Source organism: Sciurus carolinensis, chromosome 7 (assembly GCF_902686445.1).
Source record: "Sciurus carolinensis chromosome 7, mSciCar1.2, whole genome shotgun sequence".
NCBI lineage: Eukaryota > Metazoa > Chordata > Mammalia > Rodentia > Sciuridae > Sciurus > Sciurus carolinensis.
In genome coordinates, this window is record NC_062219.1 from 49567707 (window position 1) to 49593932 (window position 26226).

At 34.9% G+C, this 26226-nt stretch overlaps 1 protein-coding gene across 1 annotated transcript in view; it reads left to right on the forward strand.

Moving 5' to 3' along the window:
• Hs3st5 (heparan sulfate-glucosamine 3-sulfotransferase 5) overlaps positions 1 to 26226 on the forward strand; it is a 266478-nt gene that overhangs the window by 85151 nt on the left and 155101 nt on the right. Inside the window, 1 exon segment of the mRNA XM_047559701.1 lies at positions 21895 to 22072. The gene's annotated coding sequence lies outside the window, so the exon portion shown is untranslated.

Below are 26226 nucleotides of genomic sequence, written 5' to 3' on the forward strand. Positions count from 1 at the left end.
CCTCCACTCTTGTTTCCTGTCATTCCCTCCATCTTCCCTGGTGTTGGATCATATTAAATTTTATCCTTTGGGAAAAGAGATATGCTGGCTTTTCAGACACGAGCTAGTGTTTGATAGTATATTCACTTAAGAGCTCCTCCTCCCCACTTCAAACAAAGTGAAACAAAACCCCAGAGGAAGCAACTATTCTCTAGATCTTTGTTGACCGATAGAGTACATGTGGCTATTAAACATTTGAAATGTACTGCAATTTAAGATTTTAAAGACTTAGAGCTAAATATGATACCAAATAGATCATTAATATTTTTCTCTATTTATTTACTTTTGTAGTGCTGGGGACTGACCCCAAGGCCTTGCACATGCTCAGCAAGTACTCCACTGCTGAGCTACATCCCTGGTCCTCAGTAATATGCTTTAAAATGGTTACATGATAAAATGATAATGTTTTTATTATGTTAGGCTAAATAAAATAGAAGCTTATTAAAAATAATTTCACCATTCTTGTAACCCTTTAAAATAGGCCATCAATGTATAAAATTGTGTATGTGGCTCATGCACATGTATTTCTATCAGACAGCCCTGCTCTAGATTCTGACGATAACAGAAAGCAACCTTAACCATGGAAATGTGTAAAGGAAAGGCAGAGTTCCTGCTCCCATTCTGTCCTCAAGGTCAAAGATGATGGTGTTTTGACAGCCTCCTCAGACTGGGTCAGCCTTAAACCAGACCAACTCTATAGGTAGATGACATTTTTTCCAGAAGCATTCCTTTCTTTTTTTTTTGGTATTTTTTTCTTTTTCTTTCTTTCTTTTAAATTTTTATTTGTTTGTTTGTTAGTTTGTTTGCTTTTTCAGTACTGTGGTTGAACCTAAGGGCATTCTACCACTGAGCTGCTATAGCCCCATCCCTTTTTATTTTATTTTGAGGCAAGGCCTTGCTAAGTTGCTGAGGTTGGCCTCAAACTTGCAATCCTCCTGCCTCAGCCTTCAAGTCACTGGGATTACTGGTGTGTTCCATCACAACCTTCATTCCTTTCCATTTTAAAACATTCTGCTCAGAGGTCCATTAGCATCCTGAAACTTTGATTCAAGAGTTCTGGGTACTACCTAGATAACAATTTTCTCTTGCACTCATCTAGTGCTTCCAATCATCCTCCATCACAGTTGTTCAGGAAGCTATTAAACAAATTGTGACAAGCCCACTTTGTCTTCTATGAATTCTATGTTCCCAGTTCTTGTTCTTCAATCTTCTTGTCTATCACTGTAATTTTACACTCAGGCCATCAGCTAAGGTAAAAATGAGGCTGCTTTAACCCTGGGCTAATGGCAAATTCTTGTTGTGTGCAGAATTCATGTGTGTCAATCAACTCTCATACCTGTGCAGGTTGGCTGAGATGAAAACACATGAACGATAATCTGTACAAAATCATAGAGAGATTTATTGTGTTAGAGTAGGAATGAATTTTGGAAACAAATCTGAGCAATTCTTGTCTTACAAATGAAGAAAATAAGAGTTGCCTTTCTGATCAAATTTGAAATTAGAACCAGTCACTCCTACCCCTTCGTCAACGAATATTGAGCTACCCACTATGTGCTGGGTACTCTTCCTCAGTTATGTTTCCAATCTTGTGAGCCTCCTCTGTTATTGTCATAATATAACAATCAGCAGATCCTGGGATTGTGAGTGTTCAGAGACAAATCTGGTACAGAAGAAAGCCCACAAACACTTTGGAATTAATTCTTATAACTGTGACCTGCAAGCTGAGTCCTGTGTTTAACCTTGAACCTAGTAGAGTGAGCTGGAGATGAGATATGCTCGCTGGCTTAAGCCAATTAGGGCCACTCCCAGAGACGGGAAGGGAGTCAATTCCACCAAAATCATGTGCTAGGAATTTGGAGGTACTGTTAGGAATGAAAAAGGAGGAAACAAATGTGAAGAAAAAACAAAAGATAAATATAACCTGTGTCCTCAAGTGCTCACTGTTGAGTTTTCAGTACTTCATCTGGTTTTTAAACACTCTACCATGGAGACCCAGAAGTTCTTTAGGGCTGTCTCAGGGTCTTAGTGGCTATGCACCATTATTTTCCCCCAGTTTATATCTCCAACATTAAAGAGCTAATCCTCTTTTGTCTGTTTGACTCATCAGGCTTCTGTATAACATTTCATTAGAAGGGAGTGCTTTGCTTCCAAACTGCAGTTTTAAAAACCTTCATATGTAATGTTATTGCAATGCCGAAATTATCTACATTACTTCTTATACATTCCTTTTTCTTTATTCAGTAATTTATCCATTTTTCCAAGGTGGCTCGTTCAGAAGTGCTAATTGGAATGTCAAAATGTCATGGAGGCATTTCTTGGAACTTAGGTCTTAGTGCTGAAAATTCCATTTCATGGGCTCTTTTCTCTTGCATCTGATATTTTGCTGACTGTAGTCACTTCATAGACATTCCTCCCATTCCCTGCTTGATTTGTTCACTCAAAATATTTAAGAACAGGTTTTTATTTTTCCTCTGTAATACTTCTAAACACCTAGCTTTGAGGCTATGAGTAAGTAAGCAAAGTGCTAAACAGAGGAGTAAATCTGCCCTTGGGTTTCTTTAGTGAGAATACTAAACAAGCTTCATACATCTCTTCTTCCAAGAATCTTGCAGTTTCCTCCAATGGACCTCTGTCTTTGAATTTGAAAATTAACACTAAAATTAACAAAAAGCCAAACTGGCCCCCCAAAAGTCAAAATGTCTCTTCCTTCATGTCAAAATTGGCCATGTTTATTATAGTCACGTATTTCATAATTCTCTTTCTCTACCAATGTTTTTAACTTCCTTCATATCCTAATAAATGAAAACATAAAATTTGAAAGTATATCACATTTGTCTTTAACTCTCCAAGAATTCAAGTCTTTATTTATATTCAATTTATTTTCATCCCATTTCATTATAAAAACATATTTGGTCAATAAAATTATTCCTTAAAAATGTTTTTAGAAAGATTTTTGGGAAATTCAAAACATTTCTCAGAATTCAGTCTTAAATAGTGAGTAATATTCATTTCACAACTTTATGTAGAGGGTCTTATTTTATAAATAATATTATTTCTCCACTTAAAACTTATGTGATTAAAAAGCATGAAAATAGTAGGATATACAAATATTTCAGATTCATAATGATTTATTTTAACATTAATTATCTTCGTAACTCCTGGAATATTCAGCAGTTCCCTGGAAACAGACTCCTTGGGAATATGTATGAATGGAATTTTTCTCACCGGTAGGAAAAACAACTGTAAAGAAATGAGGGAAGCAAGATTGGACAGAGGGAGGGATTACCTGTAACATGGTGGCAATGGACGCTCCAGATTATCATGGAAGCCTTTCATCTAGAGGGCTCCCCAGAAGTATTCAAAATTGAGAAAAGAGGCCTGGCCTTCATGTCCCACACTGACTAATCTCCTGGATGCGGAACACTTCTGGACAGGAGGTGGGACTTGGACTAGGCAGTTCCCTTGAGCCCAGGACAATGCCAGGAGCCTGTGCAACTCTGAACTGCTGGCAGCCAGCACATCTAGAGGTTGGGGAATGTTTCAGATCTGAGCGGCTGTCCACTAGAGCACAGTGCCCCAAACTCATGCCCAGTGAAGTTTGCAGGGGTAGATTGTCAGGTGTTTATTTGAAGAGTGACAAGGACTACTTACTGTTCTGTCTCTTACCTCATTTGTCATTCGTACAAATTATTTCTGGTAACTCAGGGTGCATGGTTGAATAAAGTAAAGAACATTTGTTGATACAAGGAAAGTAAAAGTAAAAAGGTTGAAAGAATAAGAAAACTATGTAAAAGGTTTCCCTAAACCAAAAAGATTAATTATAAATTGCTGTGTATGATAAAAGCTTAATAACATGGGCAGTTAATTTTTAGATTTTTGACTATTTTAAATATATAATACATTTATTATTTTTTTTCTTTTTTGATATCAAGGATTGAATAGGGGCACTTAATCAATGAGCCACACCCTCAGCTCTATTTTTTATTTTTTATTTTGAGGCAAGTTCTCAATAAGTTGCTTAAGGCCTCACTAAGTTGCTTAGATTGGCTTTGAACTTATGATCCTCCTGCCTCAGTCTCCCAAGTTGCTGGATTACAAGTATGCCTGGCAATACATTTCTTAAGTGGAGAGAAAAAAGAGGAAGTCACAAGGAAATTACTTTGTGTTTCACTGATGACCTAGCAAAATTTTCAAAAGTTGGATAGCATTCTTTCTTATTAGCAGGAACCACCACGAATATAGCACATGCCTTCAATATGCACAGAAAAACATTTTAAAAAAATAGACAAAATATAGAAAAATCAATGCCTACAGTCTAAAGATTCTGCTACTAGTTTGAAATGGCAAATGTACCACAGGTATTTCTTTGCACAATGCTGTGTTAAATGAAACTGATAAACATTGGAACCCTGGAAAGTAAGGATTGTCATACCAATTTTTATTTCTAATATTGCAAATTTGATTTTCTTAAACATCTTCCTCTATCTTTACAATTATTGAATTGTTTGAATCATTAGACAGTAAGCTCCGTGAAAGAGACTTCGTCTGGTTTTACTTGTTAATTTTACCCCTACAACCTAATGCAGTGCCTGGATAGCAGACATTCAGTAAATAGCAGACATTCAGTAAATATTTGATGTATGTGTAGGTGAACTATCAACCAAATAAAGAAATACACAACAATCTAGTGACCACACACTCTTTTCCCAGACTACCAGATAAATGTCTGAATTATTTACTAGGTGAATCTCATAAAGCTAACAAAACTTTTGTAGTAAATTGTTAGTGCTTGCTTCTTATATGGAGAAGCATAATTTTTATATAATCCTTTATAATCTCGTGCTTTAAACAAAGATAATTAGTTACTCCCCTATTTTAACAATTCACTATAGGTATAGCTCCAAAAGCAATTGTCATCTATGTGTATGTATAATTGGCAAATCCAATTTATTTTTCAATAAAGTAAATATAGGTTTTTAAATTCAACTAGAGAAATAACTTTTCTGTAAACTTCAAAACAAGTAAGTTTCAAACTCTGTTCAGCTGTTATCCATGGTTATCCAGCACATTGAACTGGAGAAGAAAAAGATACTAAGTAAAGAATAGAAATTCTAAGATGAAATGTAGCAATGTTCAGGGGCACCAAGGAAACTGAACAATGACTGGAAAACAGAGTACTGAACCAGGAGGAGTTTCCCAAATTTGTTTCTAACTAACCTTCTTTTAAAGGTGAAATGGTAGCTCCTTTACATTTGTAAAAACTGTGCCCTGGTACTTTGGAATTGCCATATCTGTAAATTGCAAGCTGATTACAGAAGGTTTGGTGCTGTCTTCCAAGTCACATATTGGCCAAAAACCTGTTTTTTGGACTAGACCCAATCCTCAAATCCACTCATTTTCTATTCTGTTGAAGTTTATCACTCATTCTTCCTTTCTCTCATTTCTCATGAAGATACATAATTTTGGGGGTATTTTTAAATGTTTTTTTTTGTTGTTGTTGTTGTTGTTGTTGATGGGCCTTTATTTTATTTACTTATTCTGTATGATGCTGAGGATCGAACACAGTGCCTCACACCTGCCAGGCGAGCACTCCACCACTGAGCCATGACCCCAGCCCAGTTTGGGGGTTTTTATCACAAAAAAAAAAAAAAATAGTAAAAAACTGCCCAATGTGTTAGTGGACACATGGTTAACTCACTGCTGGAGTGGGTGGTACCCTTGATCCCCCTGACATCTCTACAAGGTGACAAAGCTCTCGCCACTGTGGTCCCTTGTGTTAATTTCATGAAAGCTGAAGAACTTCTTGCTGCAGCGAGAGTAACAGCAGAAGAGACTTAGCTGAACGTTGAAGGATATTGCAAGAGATGAGATGAGAAATAATCATGCAGAGTCCAGTGAACTAGTGAACTATCAATTCCATTGTGAAACAAAATTAATAAACATGCAGAAACAACTTCCTTAGGAATAGGAACTTTGATTAAAAAGAAAATAAAATTGGAAAAAAGGAAATTTTTGATTAATCTATCCTTAGTATTCTTTTTTTCGTTATCACAATAAATGAAACCAGACTCTGGTGGAAGAGTGAAGTTAACTTTTTCATTTAAAGTTGTTATGGAGTTACTTTTTTGTATTGTTTTATCTATAAAAATAAAGTGATAATTTGACCAAATAAGAAATCTTTTCTCTGAAGGAGATCCTTATGATATGGGTAGAACAAACCAAAACAAAATTCTTTTCAATGACTACAAGTTGTTAAACAATGTCAAGTCTTTTTTCATAGTTGTGTAAGATCCAGTCAAACTAGCCAACATAAAACTCGATTTTGAGTGGGAAGATGACTTTCCTAGGACTATTAAGAAGATAGCAAGAAGAGGAGAGATTTTGTTCCTTTGTTCTCTTAATAGAAACATTGCTTTGGAAATACTGCTTAACCAGTCATTAAAGCTGCTTTTTTATTTGCCTTTGCTTAAGAGACTGGCAAACTATATTATTGTCTCTTAAAGCTGAAATGAGTAGAAGATCCAATTGTAGTAACTCTACTTGGAATGTGCTTGTCGAAACCTTCTTGATTATACTTTCAGGCTTGCAGTGTGTGAATGGTGCTGTATGGTTTATGAATTATACCTATGTCTATTAGCACTCTTAATCCTCACAAAAAGTCTAACTTAAACAGAGATGATATCTGACAAATCACAAAACTCATATGGCTCAGCCTTGCCTGCAAGTTTTCAGTAATTCCCCCTGGTGATTTAGTTCATGGCTTATGTCTCTGTGATATGTTTTCCTGTGCCAGTAATCATGGAAATAATTGAATGCTAGATAAGCACTTTTCCTACAAAGTTATAGTAAGACATCTTATTAACAGGGACTATAATACAGCACATATACCAAACATTATATAAGTAGACTGCTCTATGCTGGATTATAGTTGCTAAGAATGTGAGGCTAGGTCAGTTTGTAAAAAATCGCATTGAGTTTGCCTACATGAAGCCTGAAGACCCGTACTCCTCCATCAAGTAAGCTTCAGTTTCTGTGGGCTTAGGAGGCTTGACTGAAATAGCTTTCCTGGGCCCTTTCCATAAAAACTTCCATTTTTATATCAACATAAAGCACAGTGTTTTCCTGGATATTTGGCTCTGGTGGAACTAATCTGACTTGGACACTACACAGATGCAACTTTCTTTCCCGCCTGTGTATGTAACGATTGTCTTGTTTGTTGGAAGCATCTGCGGGTGTTGTCAGAGCCTGGGACTCTGGGAATCTGCTCTTCCTATCAGGTTCGCTTTGTATTTTACCTTGAAAATGAGGTCGCTCTTCCTGATCGCTACATGTCAGAGCAATCTATCAGGCTTTCTTGCTTCCCAGCAATCTACAGCTCTCCACAGTGTCCGTTAAAATTGTGCTTCAGTGTCCTTGCAGGACTGTATCTGTCCTCACGGCTTGTGGCTGTCCCTGCATTAGCTCACCAAACCACATCTGCTCAGTTGTCCTGTTGTCATCTATTCTTCTCACCTGTGGAGCTCCAGTGTGACAATCTAGAATAGCAGGCTGGCTGCATACCAAGGCATTATTGATGATGATCCTGACTTGCCATTTGTGGCAATATTAAGCATTATTCACATATACTTGGGAAGAAGCAGACAGGCTTTTCTAATCCATCTCTGTCTCATATCTATGGATGAGAATGCACATTATATATTTCTACACCTTATTTTATGTCAGAAGCATGATGCTATCTTGGTGTTTCCAATTAAAAAAATCATATTTGTCTTTTAATCTGATTTTATCCTTGTATTCATTCTGGTCAACTGTAGGCAAAATGCTACCTGTATAACATTAGCTATCAATTTTGCATGGTAATTTCGAACCTCATATGAAATTACTAATGCTTTTTCTATATAGCTCTTCTGTACTGAATAGTATCTAAGACCTAGATGCCACCTTGTGATTCACTCATTGCATTGCTAGTGGAAACTACAGTCCTATCAGGCCATAGTCAATGCCCATGCAATAACACCATGTTTTCACATTTTGCCATTGAAATAAATAAATGAAAAGGAATTAAAATGATATTCAGATCATGGGTAAACCTGTGCTGTCTTCCCTTTGAAAAAAAACACTCAATAATGATGGAGCCACATATAAGTTTTTAGAGTTTTAATTTAAAAGTCCCTATATGTGGTCACTGTATTTGTTGAGTTTCCCAGCATTTGCACCCTCTCCACCTTGGAAAGCTGCTGATCAATTATGATTGAATAGGCAAAGTTTCTTTGGCCTTCTATAAAAGTAACCCATAAGAAAAGGAGCTTTCTCTGTCAATTAACCACTGCTTAGGCAGTCAGCTGCAGCTACTGACTTGAGCACAACTTCAGGGTACAGGTCAACCTTTAAAGTGACTGTAGGCTGAACCTTGAATTTTCATACAGAAATACTGTGCTCTAATATTTCAACTAGTATTTATGTCTAAGCAATGTGCTAGATATTTTTGTATTTACTGTCTTATCTAATCCTGAGAATAATCTATGAACTTTATTGTGTTCTCCATTATATGAATAAATAAAATTGAGTCTTAGAATGATTTAGTTAATTGGATGGTTATGCATCTAGTATTATGGAAAATTTATAACCTTGGAAGATCCATGTTTCCTCTATTTACCATGCTGTGATTCTGTATTAAACTTTTTATAAAAAATCATTATAATTGCCCCCTCTTACAGGAGGTACATTCAGGACACCCAGCGGATTTCTAAAACCACAGACAGTACTGAAGGCTCAATAAACTTTATTTTTTCCTATATGTTCTGAAGTCATATGGTACCACATTAATCTATCCTTCCATATTGTATGTCTGGTGCCTTCTACTCTAATACACTGTGACCACTATTAAGTGAAATAAGGGCTACCTGAACATTAAGTATTATGTTTCTGTGAGAGTCAATCTCATAACCAAGACAACTACTAAGTAACCTAGGGGTGAATAGCACATGCACCAACGTGCTGAACAAAGAAATGGTCCACGTTCTAGGTAGGACAGGATGGGATGGTATGAGACCTTATGAACTACTCAGAACACCAAGCAGTTTAAAGCATGTGTAGTTTATATCTAGCATTATCCACTTAATATTTCTGTACCACAGTTGACTGTGGTAATCAAAACCTCGGAAAGCAAAACCAAGGATTGGGTGGGGGACTACGGAACTGTAAAACTGTGATTGACATAGACCAGTCTAGAGAGGTGGAATTGTTTAAAAAGAATAATAAACTGAATTACCTCAAGTTTTCCACCTAAAGTTTTCAAATCTTGCAAAGATAATTTAAATGATAAAGACTCTGAAGTGCTTGTTATAAACCTCCTTTCCTTTTCTGGCTGTGACTCCTACAACCTCACTTTCTCTGGGTTCTCTCACTTAAAACCTCATCAGGAACCCTTATTCCTTTCCTGTCTAGAGCTTTTGTGTCTTATTCAAAAGGACACTATTCTCCTACTCTTATCCTCCTTCTTCTCTAGCCATACTTTTAGTTTTTTTTTTTTTTTTTTTTTTTTTTTTTTTCATTCTCACTATTCTTATACAGCATCACAAAAGCCCATGAAATCAACCAGACAGCAGAACACCTTCCCAGGAGGGTGTTGGGGACAAAGTAGGAGAGGCCCAAGTGACTGAAAGCCAGTGCCTTTTTCAAAAGTCAACATAAAATGAAGCCAGAAGTATTCAAACCATATTAATTATTTTTTATAATTAACAAATCATATTAATAAATTTTCTCCAAAACAAACAAAAAAATCTAGAAACATTTCTATAGAGAAGACCTTTTTAACAAATCAGCACTTCCCTGGAAAAATAATCATGCTATGCTCTTCCATCCCATTAACATTTTAGCATTCTCATTAATACTTGTTTTACCCACCACTACTTGATGGGTTGGGCTGTAGCTCAGTGGTGGAGCAGTAGAAGAGAATGTTTAAGTCCCCAGGTTCAATCCCCAGCACCCCAAAACTAAATAAACCATGATATTGATGAGTTGTACCTCTGGGATGAATTTATCTAGCTCCTGGTAGAATATCTTTCCTATTTCTCCTACTTGTCATCTTAACTAAAAATATTTTATCTAAGAAGTCAGAGAAAGGGAGATTTTTAAGTATGACTACAAGGTCTCCAATGTTAATTGTCACACTGAAGAATGGAAGCTCAGTTCTGAAGATTTCACTTTCATATCAGATATGTATTTTGAATCAAGGCTGGATAACAAACAACCCCAAATCTCTGCAGCATACAATAACGAGCGTTTGTCTAGTTCATGGGTCTGTGGGTCAGTTGGGGTCAGCTGGTCTCAGCTGGTTTGCTTCTGTAGATGGGGATAAGCTGGAGATTAAGCAGCTGGCTCCACAGCAGTTTAATTTTATTCTATATGTCACTCATCCTACTCCTTGGATAAGTTGGTAAACCTGGGCAAGTTGTCACAAGCATAGCAAAAGTGCTGGAGAGAAAATTCAGTGGTGCAAACATTGTTCAAATCTTTCATTGCATTATTTTATGTTCACTAATGTCTCATTGATCAAATAAGTCATGTGGTCAAACCACAGCAACCTTCCCCCTCCACCGAGAAAAAAGTAGAAGGATAGGGGAAATTTTTCTATCTCCTTATTGGGACAAACTATAAGGGCACATAGCAATGGGCATGGATAGTGGAAGAAGTAATGAATTGGGGACATTAATGAAGTCTACTACAATTTTTTACCTATTTTTCTTGAGTATCACCACACCAGAAGTTAGGCAATGTTTCTTTTGATAGTGTAAGCTCTCAATGCAGGCACCATCCATCTATCCATCTATCTATTCATTCATTGGCCTTTTAACATGATACTTAGTTCCTAGACAAGAGCAATTTAATAGAAATACATTTTGAATGACACAGAATTTTACATTTTCTAGAAGCTGCATTTTGAAAAGGTAAAAGAAAGAGATAAAATTAAATACAATATATTTGATTTAATCAAATAAATCTAAAATACTAGCATTTCAAGGTGCAATCAATATAAAAGTTATTAAGACATTTTACTTTTTTCTTACACTAAGTCTTAAAAATCCAGTGAGATCCAGCATGATTCAGTTTGGACCATTCATATTTCAAGTGCAAAAAAAATAACACAGATAGCTAGTGGTTATTATATTAGTGAACATTTAGATTATATACTGAACTTGATGCTGAGGATACAAAAACACCTGCCTTTATGGATCATATGATAAAGTCTAGTGATAAAGATAGGAAAAAAAAAAAAAAAGACCAACAACTCAAAGCAATAAATAATTATAACTGGGGCTATGACAGAACCAAGTAGAAAGGTAAAATGGAAAATGACAAGAGCATCAATTTAAATATTACAGTCATTATGAATCTGAGTTCACGTTGTAAACTGACTTTTTTGGAATATTTGTGTCTACACCTCTCAGATCTTGTCAGGGAACTGTGCAGCAACTCCTCTCCTTATTCTAATAGCTCTCTCTGCACATCCCCACACAAAGCTCATCAGATTCCCCAATCTCTAAGCATGATTTAGTTGGAAACATTTCAACATTGCCTTTACAAAATCTCTTATACAGAGCCATCACAGTGCTCTTGTTCACCAACAAAGATGCACTGGGTTACAAAACCAATATAGTAAAGGGATAGTACATGAGATCTTATTACCAGGTGGATAAATTTCCACATTTTGACTTTACCTGATAAGAACCTAACTTTTCATGATAGGAAAGTTCAATGGCAAAGCTGTTTTTCTTGGTGCTTATCTGCTTTTTTTTTTTTAAATGTAGGTGGTTATAGAAAAAAATGCATAATAATATTAAGTAGATAAAAGGGAGAATATTGCTTCAGAGGTAGTAAAAGGAATAACAGACGGAGAATGGAGAAGGTAAGAAAAAAGGAAACAGTAACAGTGTTTATCTATTCTTAACTTGATTAAGCTTGAAACCGCCCAAAAGAAAGTTCAACTTTTCCACACTAAACTCTCCAGGCAAGGTTGATCCAAGAGGGTAATTTTTAAAAAGCAATTATTGTCTATTGAAGTTGCAGATAAAGCACCCTGGCAAGAATAGGGAGATAAGGTATTTTCTTTGTAGTCTTAAAAAACAAATTCTGATGTTTCTTTAAATACATAGACATAGCTTCAAGAACTGTATGAGCTTTCTTTTAAAAGCTATGAATCACCTTTTGATTTCTTTTTTTCTTTTTAAATCCTGTTCTGCTTATTGCATGCCTTTTCAGTGGTGATTCATTGCTTTGATTGTTTAGCCCACTGATATCAAAACTACTTTAGGCAAAAGCACTCATGTTTCATTGTTCCTTGGGCGACAGGGCGGGTCCCAGGAAGGCTCTTGGAATAACATTCTCAGTGAACCCAGAGCAACCCTGATTTTTCATCTCTGATATAATCAATATTTGCCTCTGAACAGTAAACAATTTGAGTGGTTTGGGGGTCTACAGTATAGACAGCCTACTGGATTTTAAAAATCTGAGATGCTGTTTTCACAAGAAATTACTGAAAACTACAGCTATGACTCTGTGTTTTCATACTAGACACTTTAGAAAATGACTATAATTACACAGAGAAGAGAGTCCAGATTACATGGTGGGCTTTTTTACACTTTAATTACAAAAATATATTTACGCATCTACTTCAGTTTTTCATGAAGGATTTAAACTACAACAGCAACACAGGTCTTGTGTTTAGCAACAATGGATGGTTCAGAGTCAACCATTCTCAACAACATTGTTTTTGCTACCATTAGAGGTAGAACAGATACCTCCCTCCCCTCCCAGCACCTGACATTCTGGAGTTTGGGTCATCTCATTTCATTGAGATGTTTTCAGATGGAGATTAAAAATAAATTGAGAAGAGTGAAGCAGTAGTAGAACTAATGATGGATTAGTGCTTTATGAATTGGTGCCTTTTGAATGAAAGAAAAACAGTGATGAGGCAAAAACATCTGTAGGTGGAGGGCCACCTCTTCCTCCTGAGGTCAGGAAGTGTGCAGGGAACTTTGATTATGATATAAAGAAAGATTGGCATTAGAAATCTCATCATCACTGGATGGCCCTGTGAATAGGGAGTGCCTCGGCTGATCAAGTCGCTTAGTGAATAATGAGCAGGATAGTGGGCAGAAAAAATGGGAAGGGTGTGTGGAGGCTTGTGTATAAAAGTTTAAGAAATGACTTAAAACAGTTTAAGCTGAAGTCATTAAATAAATTGTTGCTTAAAAATTAAGAATTTTATGTCACCATGGCTTAGCGAAAAGAAGACACACTCCTAATAAGTTATACTCCATGTATGTATAACATGTCAAAATACACTGTACTGTTGTGTGTGCCTAAAAAGAATGAATTTAAAAAAACATAAATAAAAGTAGAACACACCATAAATACCCACTGGTGAACACATGAAGGGATGTTATTTAATTAAACAAATTTTACCGACTGTAAATTTACGTATTTCTGGATATGAAGAAAGGAGGATCTAAGAATTAGTCCTTTAGATACAATCTGTGCCCTGTCTTCATGAGGTTACTCCTGTTCTTGCTGCCGGGTCTCAGAGCTCAGATGCAGCTCCAGCCAATGGCAGGAAAGTGACAAGAGCTAAATATAGGCAGCCTAATAGAAGCATAGTTCTCACGTCCTAGTTTTGAACTACAACTCCAGCCTTTTAACTGTGGCCTGACAGAGAAGTACAAGAAAAAGGAGATAGAGTTTTAATCCTAATATGCTTATATGAACAGACTGTGGAGCAGCAGGGCTCTTTTCAATACATCTTGTTAACCGAAAATTAATGACAACAGAATCTAAATCAAAGAGCATTTTTTTTCACATTTTCATTGAGAACATGAATACTTTGCAAAAGGAAGTCACTCAAGAAAGGAAAAAAACTCAGATTTGAAGTTTACCCTTGAAAGCTTACCTATGACTTCTTTTTATAATCTTAATTCTGATTGCCTTTGACATTTCTGAATTTCCAGTGAATAAAGTATTACAAAAAGAAAAGCATGATATGTGTCTTTGAAGAGCTCTCATGTCTAACAATGGAACAAGTTAAACATATTTTAAAATAAATGCACAACTGATGATTACACATTTGAAATAGACATCCAACCTAGATTTCATTTATAATTCAGCAAAGCAGTGATACAGAGGAGCTCTAGCAGAAGATAGAGTTGAAAGAAGACATTGTATGGAAAAATCTATTTGCAAATACAGAAAGAAAAAACTTGGACCTTTTCTTCAAGGTATAGGTCATCTAGCCAGAAAATGCAATGTTATTTACAACAGCCCTCTTCCATGGTTTCTTTAAGCTCACTCATACTTATTTAAATTCTTTTTCTTTTTTAAAATTTCTTGCAGAGTGGAAGAGGGGTCATCTAGCTAAATGAAAAAAGAACTATACCAAGGCCAATTCTCTTCACTGAGGTTCTTCTCTTTGTCCAAACTATCAGAAGCTCTGCAGTCCTGTTTGTGTGGTCCACAGAAACACTATTAAGCAAATTCTGGACCAAGCTCTAGCAAAGCAAAAGCTACCAACATTTTGCTAGGAAAATTCTTTCCCAATAATAAGATCAATATAAGATCTACATTCAGTCATGGGAAAGTTTTACTCATTCAATAAATAATTGAGCAATTTCTTCATCAAAATAGATTTTTGCTTCCTTTAATTAGACCAACCCTCAACATTTCTATAGCAGTGAACTTTGTGTTGCCATTATATGATTATCATTTTGTATTTGTATTTTTATATTAAAAGAAGAGTTTTTATAAACTTAAAATTCTTAATTATTTTATTTAAGTAAACTCAATAACATTTTTATTAAATATTGATAGGCAGCTACAATATTGCTTTTAGAGGGTTTATATTCTGACAGTGCTTATATGTGTTTCTCTGCTTCTCTTTATCTCGTCTGTTAATTAATACTTTATTTGATTTACAGAAGGGTGCCAGGGACTTTTTTTTTTTAGTTGAAAACATAGTTCTCACTTATGTAGAAAACTACTGTCAGAGGAGAAATGAGAGTGCATATTAATAATAATATGGGCATGCATACACGTATTGCATATAGAGGAACTTTACCAAGAATTTCAGAATTATACACTCTAGGCATTAAAGATGCTGGAGAACATAGTAGGTTCAGTGAATCTCAACCAGGATGAACATTAAAATCACCTGTGCAACTTCTGGGGCTCAGTTTCTCTACATCACATAAATTCAATCCGAATTTTGAGTATGTGACCCAAACATTGGTGGAGTCTTTCTTTGTTCATTTTAAGCCCAGAAATAGTCTCAAGTGAAAGGTTTAAAAACTTCTGACTTAGTCCAACATCTTTTTAAATGAATGGATAATGTAAGGCTCCTTCAGGAAGAGAATTTATTTCAGTTCATAGGAGAACCTGGATTGGTAGTCATATCACCTGGCCCAAGTCAGAGCTATTTTTAAAACAATCCAGTATTCATATACTGTTTTATTTTTCATTTACTTGAAATTTCCATTGACGAAATCTTTAACGGAAAGAACGATGCATCTTTTTCTTTTTGTAAATGTTTCTTTGTACTAGAGAATTGCTGCTATGCAGTAAGTATAAAGTAATGCATGAATTTCGTGCACTTTCCAGGATGTTTTACCTCCTTGCCTTCTACTATAAATAAGCAAATCTTTGATTATCATAAAGGGCTTTTGAAACATATTTATAACTTGGATTTATATAAAACAAGTAGCTATCTTAAGTCATTTTACCATATGTAAACCCACTTTTAAAGACATCCTATAAACTATGTGTAACTCACTTTCTCAGAAACATTCCGAGAAGGCAGCACCAATAACATGGGCCCTGAGCCAGCAGTACTGAAGATATAGTTAAACATTTTCCTGTTCTTTGACATCTATCTTTTATGTGTGTGTGAATCTGTTGAGCCCATCAAAGTCTAAAATATTTCAATTCAGCATAAAATTGCTGTACCAATTGTTATATGGCATATGTTTTATCTTGTGGAGAGATGGAAAAGCATATCTAAATGCATCATGCCTATGCTTAGAAGTAATGCAAATCTTCTGTCTTGCCTATGCCAGAAATAAATGAAAACGATAGAAGATAAAGGCTAGGAACATTTTTCTCTTTTGCACTCATGCAAAATGTTGTGTGAAGTGATCATCATCATGCATTAAGCATCCACTGTAAGCCAAACATTCTGTTACTGGCACAGCCATGTAGAAGACATAGTCCTTGTACTCAGAAGACTCCTACAGAAAGAGAAAAATTCAACCGTGATCCATCAAAATAAACAAACAAAAATGCTTTAGAATAGTTAGGAGTAAAGAATAAACACTTAAATTTAAAAAAACTCGTAAGGATATTTTATGAATTATGAATAGAGCTATATACATTCACACAATTCTTACAGCTAATTATAAGAATTCAATAAGGATTAATTTACCTAATTGCACAGTGTCTTCTCCCCAGAGGGCCTCTTTCTGGCCTGGCACTCACTGTTTAATAATCATGGATGTTGTGAGGATAAACCACCCAATGAGAAATCTGTGGAATCATCTGAATAAGTGACTTCTTCAGTCACCAAGAGTAGGATGACTCTTGTGTAGGATCCTGATCTACACAAGTGACTTCTGACTCTAGATTTTCTCTTCATTCTTAAAGCCATATTGGTCAAACCATGTTCTACAGGTCTCAGGTTCTATGCAAGAATTGGTTTGTGGGAGACAGATCCTCACAGAAAACACATGTACACAGGAAAGAAATCATACCACGACTCACATCTTCCCTCTACAAATTTAGTTTCTATAGCTATCTTCCAGTCCTGTCTCCTTGTAATGACCTTATTTTCAGATCTCCTTAATGGAATATTGAGTTTCCAAGCTCCTCAGTCTCTCACTGGTGGAGAGAAGGCTGATCATCTAAGGGTAATTATGAATATGTAGTTTTCACTTGTTCAGTTCTCATCAATAACATTTCTTGTTTCCTTGGGAAATTTTCAAAATTTCAAGGGAAAGTTTACTTTTTATCAGTATAATTGTCATAGCTGTTTAACATCTTTGAAGAATTAGACTTAGCCAAAAGGAAAAAAATTCTTCTTCATTACCAGAACCCAGAGCCTTGAGCCTGCTAGTCAAGCACTCTACTGCTGAACTATATCCCCAGCTCAGCCAAAAAAAATAAAAAAAAGGAAAGTTTACATTTGTATTCAATGTTGAGAGTTATGCCTATACAAAGTAGACATAAATAGGCAGTCTCATACTCTCATACTCTTATCAAAATTATCCACTTTTAAAATAATACTAAAGGTTTCTACTATAACTATAGAATATATATCAATTTTTGTTGAGAACAAACCCAATTCTGTCAATAGATTCAGAAGTTAATAAATTTTAAAAACTGTTTACCAAGTGAAATACCCTACAGGTGAAAATCAGTTATTCCCCTATAGGAAAGAAACATGTATAAAGTAGTACAGCATGAGAATCTGTTCTTCCATCATCCAGTTAAGTACTGTCCCTCTCTGTGTATGTGTGTGTGTGTGTGTGTGTGAGAGAGAGAGAGAGAGAGAGAGACAGAGACAGAGACAGAGACAGAGAGGGGGAGAGAGAGGGGGGGGGGAGAGAAATAATATGAGCAAATAAACAGTGCCACTTCAGGCTACCCTTCAGAATTTAAGTTATGGGGAAATGAACTCATGACTAACATCCTAGTGGATTTTCTTATTTTGCTTGAAAATCAATTGAGTATTAAAATCATGACTCACTGGTTTCCTAAAATATCTGTTAGTACTCTGGGGGGGAAAGTGTAAAATAGCCTGCTCTCTGCTATTTTTAAGAGAAGTATTTTTAGTCATTTTCAGAATGCATTTCACAGAGGATGATTTCTTTTTATCTTTACTTTCCTTCTTTTTTTTTTTTTTTAATTTTACAAACTTCCCAAAAGATTCAATACCCTAAGAAAACTAGAAAGTATTTATAACTGAACAACAGTCTATGGAAAACCCAAAGGCAATTATTTTATGTATAAATGTGTCTTAGGCAGATTTCAACTTGTTTTTAAGAACCAAAAGATGAAGTGTGTTCAAGAATGTTGTAGGAGTATAAAATTTACATTCTCTATTCTTTTATTTCCTGGTTTCTCAAATTCTGGATCTCTTCTATCCTAATCCTGTCTACCTTTTTCCAGTTTGGAAACCATTATCTAGCCACAGCTAACATGGAAGCCCTGGAGGACCATGTATGCCTGGTCCTCCTGTGTAGCATAGCATGCTCCCGTTCCACTGTCAGCTTATTTGTAGGTTCCCTGTGCTTTTAGACTCCCTTAGAAAATATCCCTCCTATTTGGAAGGTATAATATCTAGGAATTAATTTGTATTTGGAATAACTATTTTCCAAAAGTAATCAGTCCCTGCTTAGAAAGTCTTTAGTTGTTAACTGTTAAACCTACTAAATTGCTGCTCCTATTTTGAGTATAAATCATTTCTAAAGAGAAATGTAAAATATTTGAAAATATGACAGTGGCAATAACAAATGCCATGCATGAGTATTTGTTCATCTACCATTCCTCTATGTGAGGGTTCTTCATATCATGCACAATAGCTCCTTTATAATTAATCTGTGCAAATTGTGAAGAATTGCGATTAGACACCTAGATCCTTTTTTCCCCCATTTTTGACAGCAATAATATATCTCCCTTTGTTCATTTCCAATCTTTGAAAAATTATAACTTAATCATTGCAAAAGAAAATGAACTTCAACTTTTTAAAAAGGAATAGAAATGAATTATCCGTATCAGTAAAGTCAAATACCAACACACCTGAACCCCGGTTACTTGCATAGCATTCTGCTATAGGGTATAAAAGGATATATAAGACATTTCTTGCCTTCAATATGTTTATAAGTAATTCAGAAAACAAAATATGAAGGGAAAATTAATAACACAAGGCAGTTCTTGAGTTATTGAAAAGCAATCATTCATTCATTCAACAAATATTTATTGAGTGCCTTGTATGTATTTTAAGCATGCTGCTAAATGCTGTATATTTAAAATTGAGTTAAATGAAACTGTCCTTATCATCTAAAGCAATGAGGCTGAAAAGTTATGGAAGGTTTGGATGATGTCAGACCACAAAAAAGTGTAGTTTGTATCCTGAGACCAATGGGAATGCATTCAAGGTTTTTCAACAAGGAATTGACAGTGATTCATTTTGTGTTTTTAAAAGATCACTGTAGATCCCATGAGGAAAATGTAATGCACAGGGAAAATGTATAATGGGAGACTGAAAGAAGTTCTACTGTATTCTGGGCAATAGATATAGTCTTAGTGGTGATGTTGTAAGAGAAAGAAGGAAGAGATGTTATAGAGAGAAAGGGTCAAAGTGGAGATTTGAAAATTATTCAGGAAATAAAATCAAAAGGGTTTGAGATTAGATACTGGGCTTCAGGGAGAAAAGAAGGTCAGATCTACTCTGATTCATTTTTAAAAGTTTGAAGCTAATTTGGTTGTTAACTTTTCCTACTGATAGCTGATGGTGCTATTTATAAGAATATGAAGGGAGGGTGTGTTTAAGGATTTATAGGTTTAGTTATGGACAAATTCAGTTTGAAGAATCCTCAAAACATCCCACTTGAGATGTCATCTAGATGTCATCTAGTTAGAAATGACTGGAGACATAAGGAAACATATTAAGCTAAGGATAAGATTTGAGAGTCATCAAATGATAGCATTATAGACCTTGATGAACTCTCTTATTCGCATATACAGTGGATAACATAGTGATTTAGATTAGTGTTATCTCATTATGAATTATAAGTATCTGAAAATGTTTCCTGAGAGGAAAGCTGAGTCATTATAAATAAATAAATAAATAAATAAATAAATAAAGATGGAATATGAATAAGAAAGCATATGATTAAAAATGAATGAAATGTTATTACTGTTGTTTTGTTTGTTTGGGGTTTTTTGTTGTTTAGTTGCTGGAAATTGAACCCAGAGCCTCACCCATGCTGAACTACATACATCCCCAGACATTTTTAATTTTATTTTGAAACAGGGTGCCTAGAACTGTCAACCTTCAAGTAGCTGGGATTACGTGGGTGTGCCACAGCACCCAGCAGCTCTTGTGGTTTGAACAGAAGAAGGAGACAGTGAAACCAATGTATTAAGAAGTCTTAAGGCAATTACAGGACATTTTGCAGTGTTTAGGAAAATAAAAAAGAATCTATTAAAGAGTCTACGACAATAGACTAGGAAAAAGAGCCTGGGGTACAACTGGGGAAGAAATGTTAACGAAGCAACAGGTATGAAAAGCATTTTGTAGAAAAGAGGCCAGGATGCAGCAAGATAATAACAAAAAACTCTGGGATGAAATTCCAATCTCTTCTACTGAGATTTCAACTAATGTGATAGTTTGGCACCAAGGTAAAGATGAGATCCTGCCTCCCTCTGGGTCTTAACACTGGACCCTCTTATCCAAACCTACCATGACCTGGGCTTTTCACTCCATTTTGTTCTAATGAGTTACCAATACCTCATGTCTCATTATTCTGCATGTGCACAACTTTTTGGGGAGTCAAAAAGAAGGCACGTTCCTACCTCTGTGAGGTAAAGGCTGTTCTTGACTCTACAGAAGGAGAACTTTCCTTATTGCAGATTACATGCTACGGAGTTAAAAGAAGTCATGATAATCTTTGCAGTGACACTTGCTTTTCAGCAAAATTTTTGAGTTTCTGTCAACCAGCAAATCTTCCGTCAGCAAAAAACAGAAAACCAAGTGGTTTAATTCCAGTACAGTTCCCAGGTTACTGGTGTTGGTTTAGCTTTGTTTCTCTAGATATGTACTGCATTTTATATCACGATGACAAGACAGCTTCTCTACTTGTGGAAGAGAAAAGAAGAAGGCGTCTTTCTGTTTGTCCAAAACCAGTATTATGTCAGAATTTCTTCCCAGCATACTTCATATAACTTATGGGACACAATGTGATCACTTTGAAGACTGTGAGACACAGCAAGGAAGAAGACAGATAGGAATGGTGTTGGGCTGATCAGGTGATAGGGTCTTCCATGAGAAATACTGTCATTTAGTGTATTCTGTGCTTGTGTGTGTAGTACACTTGTGTCACTTTATATTTGGCATTTTTATTTATCTCTACATTTTGCTTTCTTTCTACTCTTTAGGAAAATACTTGCATGATTGAATACCAATTTTAAAAATAGAGATGTTTTATTCTCCTTTTTCTATTAACCATTAGCAAATTTCAGCTTAACTCATTCAGCAAAGATGCTAGAATTTCAGTTTCCCTGAGTAGGCCACACATCCTGAGTACAAAGAATATTATTCTTATTTATGCTTAATTATCTTGGCAAACATTACCCATGTGAAAGAGAATATAGCAAAACTACCAAATGATTCCACAGGGATTTAGTATAGTATCCTATTTTATCTTTTACAGGGTATGATAGTTTCATGTAAAGACATATTTCCAAGAGACCTCATCAACCTTAACTTAGAGAGAAATTCAGCACCAAAATACAGCACCTGCATATCAAAAATAAAATAAGTAATTATACCGCTTGATGCAATATTTGGAAAAAAATAGTCAATTAAAGCAATAGGAATTCTACCAGAATTCTCTGCAGGCAGTATCATCATGCAATTCTGACTTCATAATGACATGAAATTTTAAATGACAACTGTGCTAATCAGGGCGCAGCAAACCCAGGCCAGGTTTAAATTTAGTAGCAGTGCTAGTTTACTGAAAATAACCTTCTCCATGGATGATTCTCTATGAATTACAGGTGACCCACTGTTGGTTTTTCTGTTCTGTTTAGAGATAATCAGCTTAAGCATTGGTGGCTGCTCTTCTCAACGGAATTTCTAGTGTCCACCTCAGGAGTCTCTTTGGTCAATCTTAACGCCCTTGGAAAGTGGAGAATCCACTACATTTATTCTTCTTGAAAGTTTCCATCGAATGTTCAAAACTTTCTGGATGAGCATAAGGATTTGAAGGTAAGTGAATTTGGGAGGTAACTCACATACTTGTGTAACTTTACATCAAAAGTGAAAAATATATTTTTAAAAAACATATGAAAGTTAAAAACAGCTATTAAGTGTAAGAAATACAGCTGCCTATGTGCAGTTCTATAGCCAAAAGATAAAATAAATGAAATATAATGTTTAAATTGCTGAATGTCAAGTAAATGTAAGAAGGCACAGTAGAAATCATGGTATCCAATAATCATTAACACTAAAAAGCATGATGTATGGTGGTTCTCAAACTTTAATGTGCCAAAGTATCACATGAAGGTGAGAGAAAGGACTTTAACATGCTAACTCCTGGGTATATTTCACGGAAACTTTAATTCACTAGGGTCGATTTATGGCCCAGGAGTCTGCATTTCTATAGCTACTTAGCCCTCAGTGACTGGTGCAGAGGGTCTTGGACCTTGAAGAAACAATGAAATTGGAATTCAGAATAACGTATTTTTCATTTTTAAACTTTATGTCAAATTGGGCTTTATGGCATTTTTTTTCCCCTTAAGTCAGGAGAATAAATAAGGAAGGAATGATTTTAGCATGGAGGCACTAAATTAGTGCTTCCTTTAAACCCCCTAATTTGAAATATTCTCTTTAATATTTCCTCCTTTTTTACATTTGAGAACCAGATTAACTCGTTTTTATTATTTTTTATTCATTTTTATTGGTGCCTTATAATTATACATAATAGAAGGATTCATCATGCCCTATTCACACATGCACACAGTATAGTATCATTCCCTAAACTTACTTTTCCCTCCTATCCTCCCTCCCCTGATTTGCTTGGTCTAGTCTACTGATGTCCTTTCTATTATAATGATTATTTTAATTAGTGCATTATCATATATATAATGGGATTCATTGTGGTATATTTGTACATGGACTTAGCCTAGTTTGGTAGATTTCATTCCCCAGTACTTCTCCATGCCCTCCCTAATGCCTCCCTCTCCATCCCTTCCTCTATTCTATTGGTCTCCCTTCTATCTTCATGAGAGCCTTTTCTAAAAAACTTTATTATTCTCTTTTACAATTCAATATGAGGAGCTCATTCCCAGGTGACCCTGTCGATTTTTCAGAGTAATAGCACTGGTGTTGTTCTCCTTAGGTGTCACTCCATCCTGTGTAACGTTTTGATTATTTAGATATTTAGGGTTACTGGATATAATTATAAGAAATGTCTAGAAGATAAAAAACAATGAGTTATTGCCAGAGTTGCCTGAACATTTTTGCATTTTTAAGATTGCATATTCTCTTCATTTTGAAAACTCAGGTTTAGACTTGAAAAGAGCAGTTCTGCTTAACACATCTATCATTACTTTTTACTCTTTTGTAGATAAGAACTTATAAATTATATATTTATGACCAGTTACAGGTACCTTCAGTGAATATCACTTTATTGTATTTCCACTTCCTATATCTCATTTAGCAAATTTTTCTTCACTGGTGTTTTTAATTATGGTGAAAGCAGTGATTAGTTAGTGGGGGGGCACATTCAGATTTTAAATTGTGGTGATTCCTTAAATGTTCAGTATGATATTATTTTATAGTTAAGAATGAAATTTTTAATGAAAATCCTCATTGAATTTCAGGCTTAATGACATTTTCCTTTCTCTTTCTGTCAGTCTTTGAGTGCAGTTTTTCACATTGTGTCAAATTGCTTGGCCATAAACTATGAAAGGCAAAAATAAATCCCTTCATCAGAAATAAGTATATATTTATAGTGTCAATTAGCTACACGTGTTAGCTATTAGTATTGCACATAAAAAACTGAATATAGTCATAAGCATAAAATAAGGTAGAGTTTTTGTTAAGTAATAAAAAACTAAATATTTACAGACTTATATTAACTATAATAGTTTCACATGCATTTGTTATCAGAATTGTTCTCAAGAGCACGATTATCACATCTGAACATAAAATTCTAAAATTTGTAGTACACATCATAAAATCCTAAAGTTTATATAACATAAGTTTAGGTTCATGAAATAAGAATTAATAAAAGTTTTAGTGAAAATCTTCTATAATATTTCAATTTCAGAAAAGCATAGAAATTACTTTTCCTATTTCTACCCTCTGTCTCTCTGTATCTCTCTCTCACAGATATTCTCTATCTCTCTCTTCATTTCCTTTTTCTATCTTTCTTTAATTTTTTCCTTGCAGAGGAGCAAGTGGAGAGAGAGTAGAATTGTGTCCTCAAGTGGGTCATGTTCATTATTACTGGTGTATTTATCAGACTGTGTTTTTAAATTGTGGTTCCCTAAAGAAAACTTAACAACAGTTCCAGGGATCTTGAGTGAGGCAGTTTAAATATGCAGCAAATAAAGTTTACAATATATTACAGAAACTTTATAGAATCATAGAAGCATAAAGTTTTAGAGTCATTAAAGGTCATTGAGGTCTTGTAGTCTGAACCCCTCATATATGATGCCATTCTTTTCTCCTTCAAACTTGTCATTGGAAAGTGTCATACAAAGAACAGTGTACATACAATCCAGTCAGATATGAATGAACAAAGAAATTTAAGCAAGTATTTTGCAGTAATGATTTCATGGTTAGGGATGGTAAGAGGAAATTTTGCTTTGAGATCTTCCTTAAACATATGAGGAAAATACCTAAGTACTGATAAATGTAATTGAATTTAAAATTGTTAGTTATTTTATTTATCATTAATCTAGAAATGAAAATAGCAAGTTTAGCTTTAATTCAGGCTGGGTCAACTTTATCTAGAAATCTGATATTTAGAGAGAAAAAAGACCAAAAGTAAGACAACTTTAAAAGAGGAGAGTCATCTGGGACCATCAGCATAAGAAAAAGTATACTTAAATATCTAAGAAGCTATTGGGAGCTTTTGTGTTACTATAAAATTGAAAAATAATAAAATCTGCAAATTGTACAAAAATTTTAAAATCTGTTTATTAGTCTCAATTTGATTTGGGAACTATTAAAATTTATTTAGTAAAAGTATAATGACTAACTCTGAGAAATATTCACAGTATATATAAATGCATAGAAGAAGCTACAAAAGCACATTGTGCTATGACTCTGTTTTTATTTAAAACAAGCTAGAGATAAAAAGGGAGAAAATTGAAAGGAATCAAATATTATTTAATCACAATATTGATGGTTATCCTGAATTGATAAAATTATGGTTGAGTTTTTAATTTCCTCTCAGACTTTGTAAATCTTTTTTTTTCATAAAGTGTGAATTATTTATTTATTTGTTTGTTTGTTTGTTTTTAGAACCAGGAATTGAATCCAGGAGTGCTTAACCACTGAGCCACATCCCCAGCCCCTTTTATTTTTTATTTATTTTGAGACAGGATCTAAGTTGCTTAGGGCCTTGTTAATGAGGCTGCCTTTGAACTTGTGATCCTCCTGTCTCAGCCTCCTGAGCTACTGGGGTTACAGGTGTACACCACTGTGCTTGACCTAAACTATGTATTCTTAAATTAACTTTAAAATATTTCTGAACACCTGGAAAAATATTCAGTTATCTGGAAAATTTACTTCTTAGAACTATAAGGGAGTCCTACTACTAGTTGTTTAAATCAACTAACAGCAAGGCTCCCTTGCATCTTACATTAATCTCACCTGAGTAAGAGAATAGTACTTCCAGTTGAAGCAAAATAATTTTTAGCTATGATGTTTTATTTGTGGACTATTGCAGTAGACCAAAGTTTTCTGTTTACCTCTTCATTAAACACAGATAATTTTAAATTATAGCAACTTGTTCTTTGGAAATAAGGAACATGTTTAGTTCATGTATCTAATAATTCCAATGTACTTTAAAGAATTTTCTAGCCATAATATTTTGTTTCATTTAGAAGATAATTTTATGTTTGGTTGTGTTAGTGTTGTGTCTTTGTTCTTTAAATCTCTAGTGTAACATACGGTTAGTCTCACCATTATTACTACCAGCTGTGGTTGGCCTATGATTTTGTTCATTCTGTCTGATTCCAAAGTAATTAGCTCTTTAGTTTAATGACAATATTTGTTAATGGGTTTTTAGGGCCAAATTCTGCTGTTAGAGAGTGGGCGGTATATTTGAAGATAGAATCTGGCCCTTATGTTTTAAGCATAAGCTGTCTATTTTTATTTCAAAATGATGGTTTAGAGAGTTTGAGGTA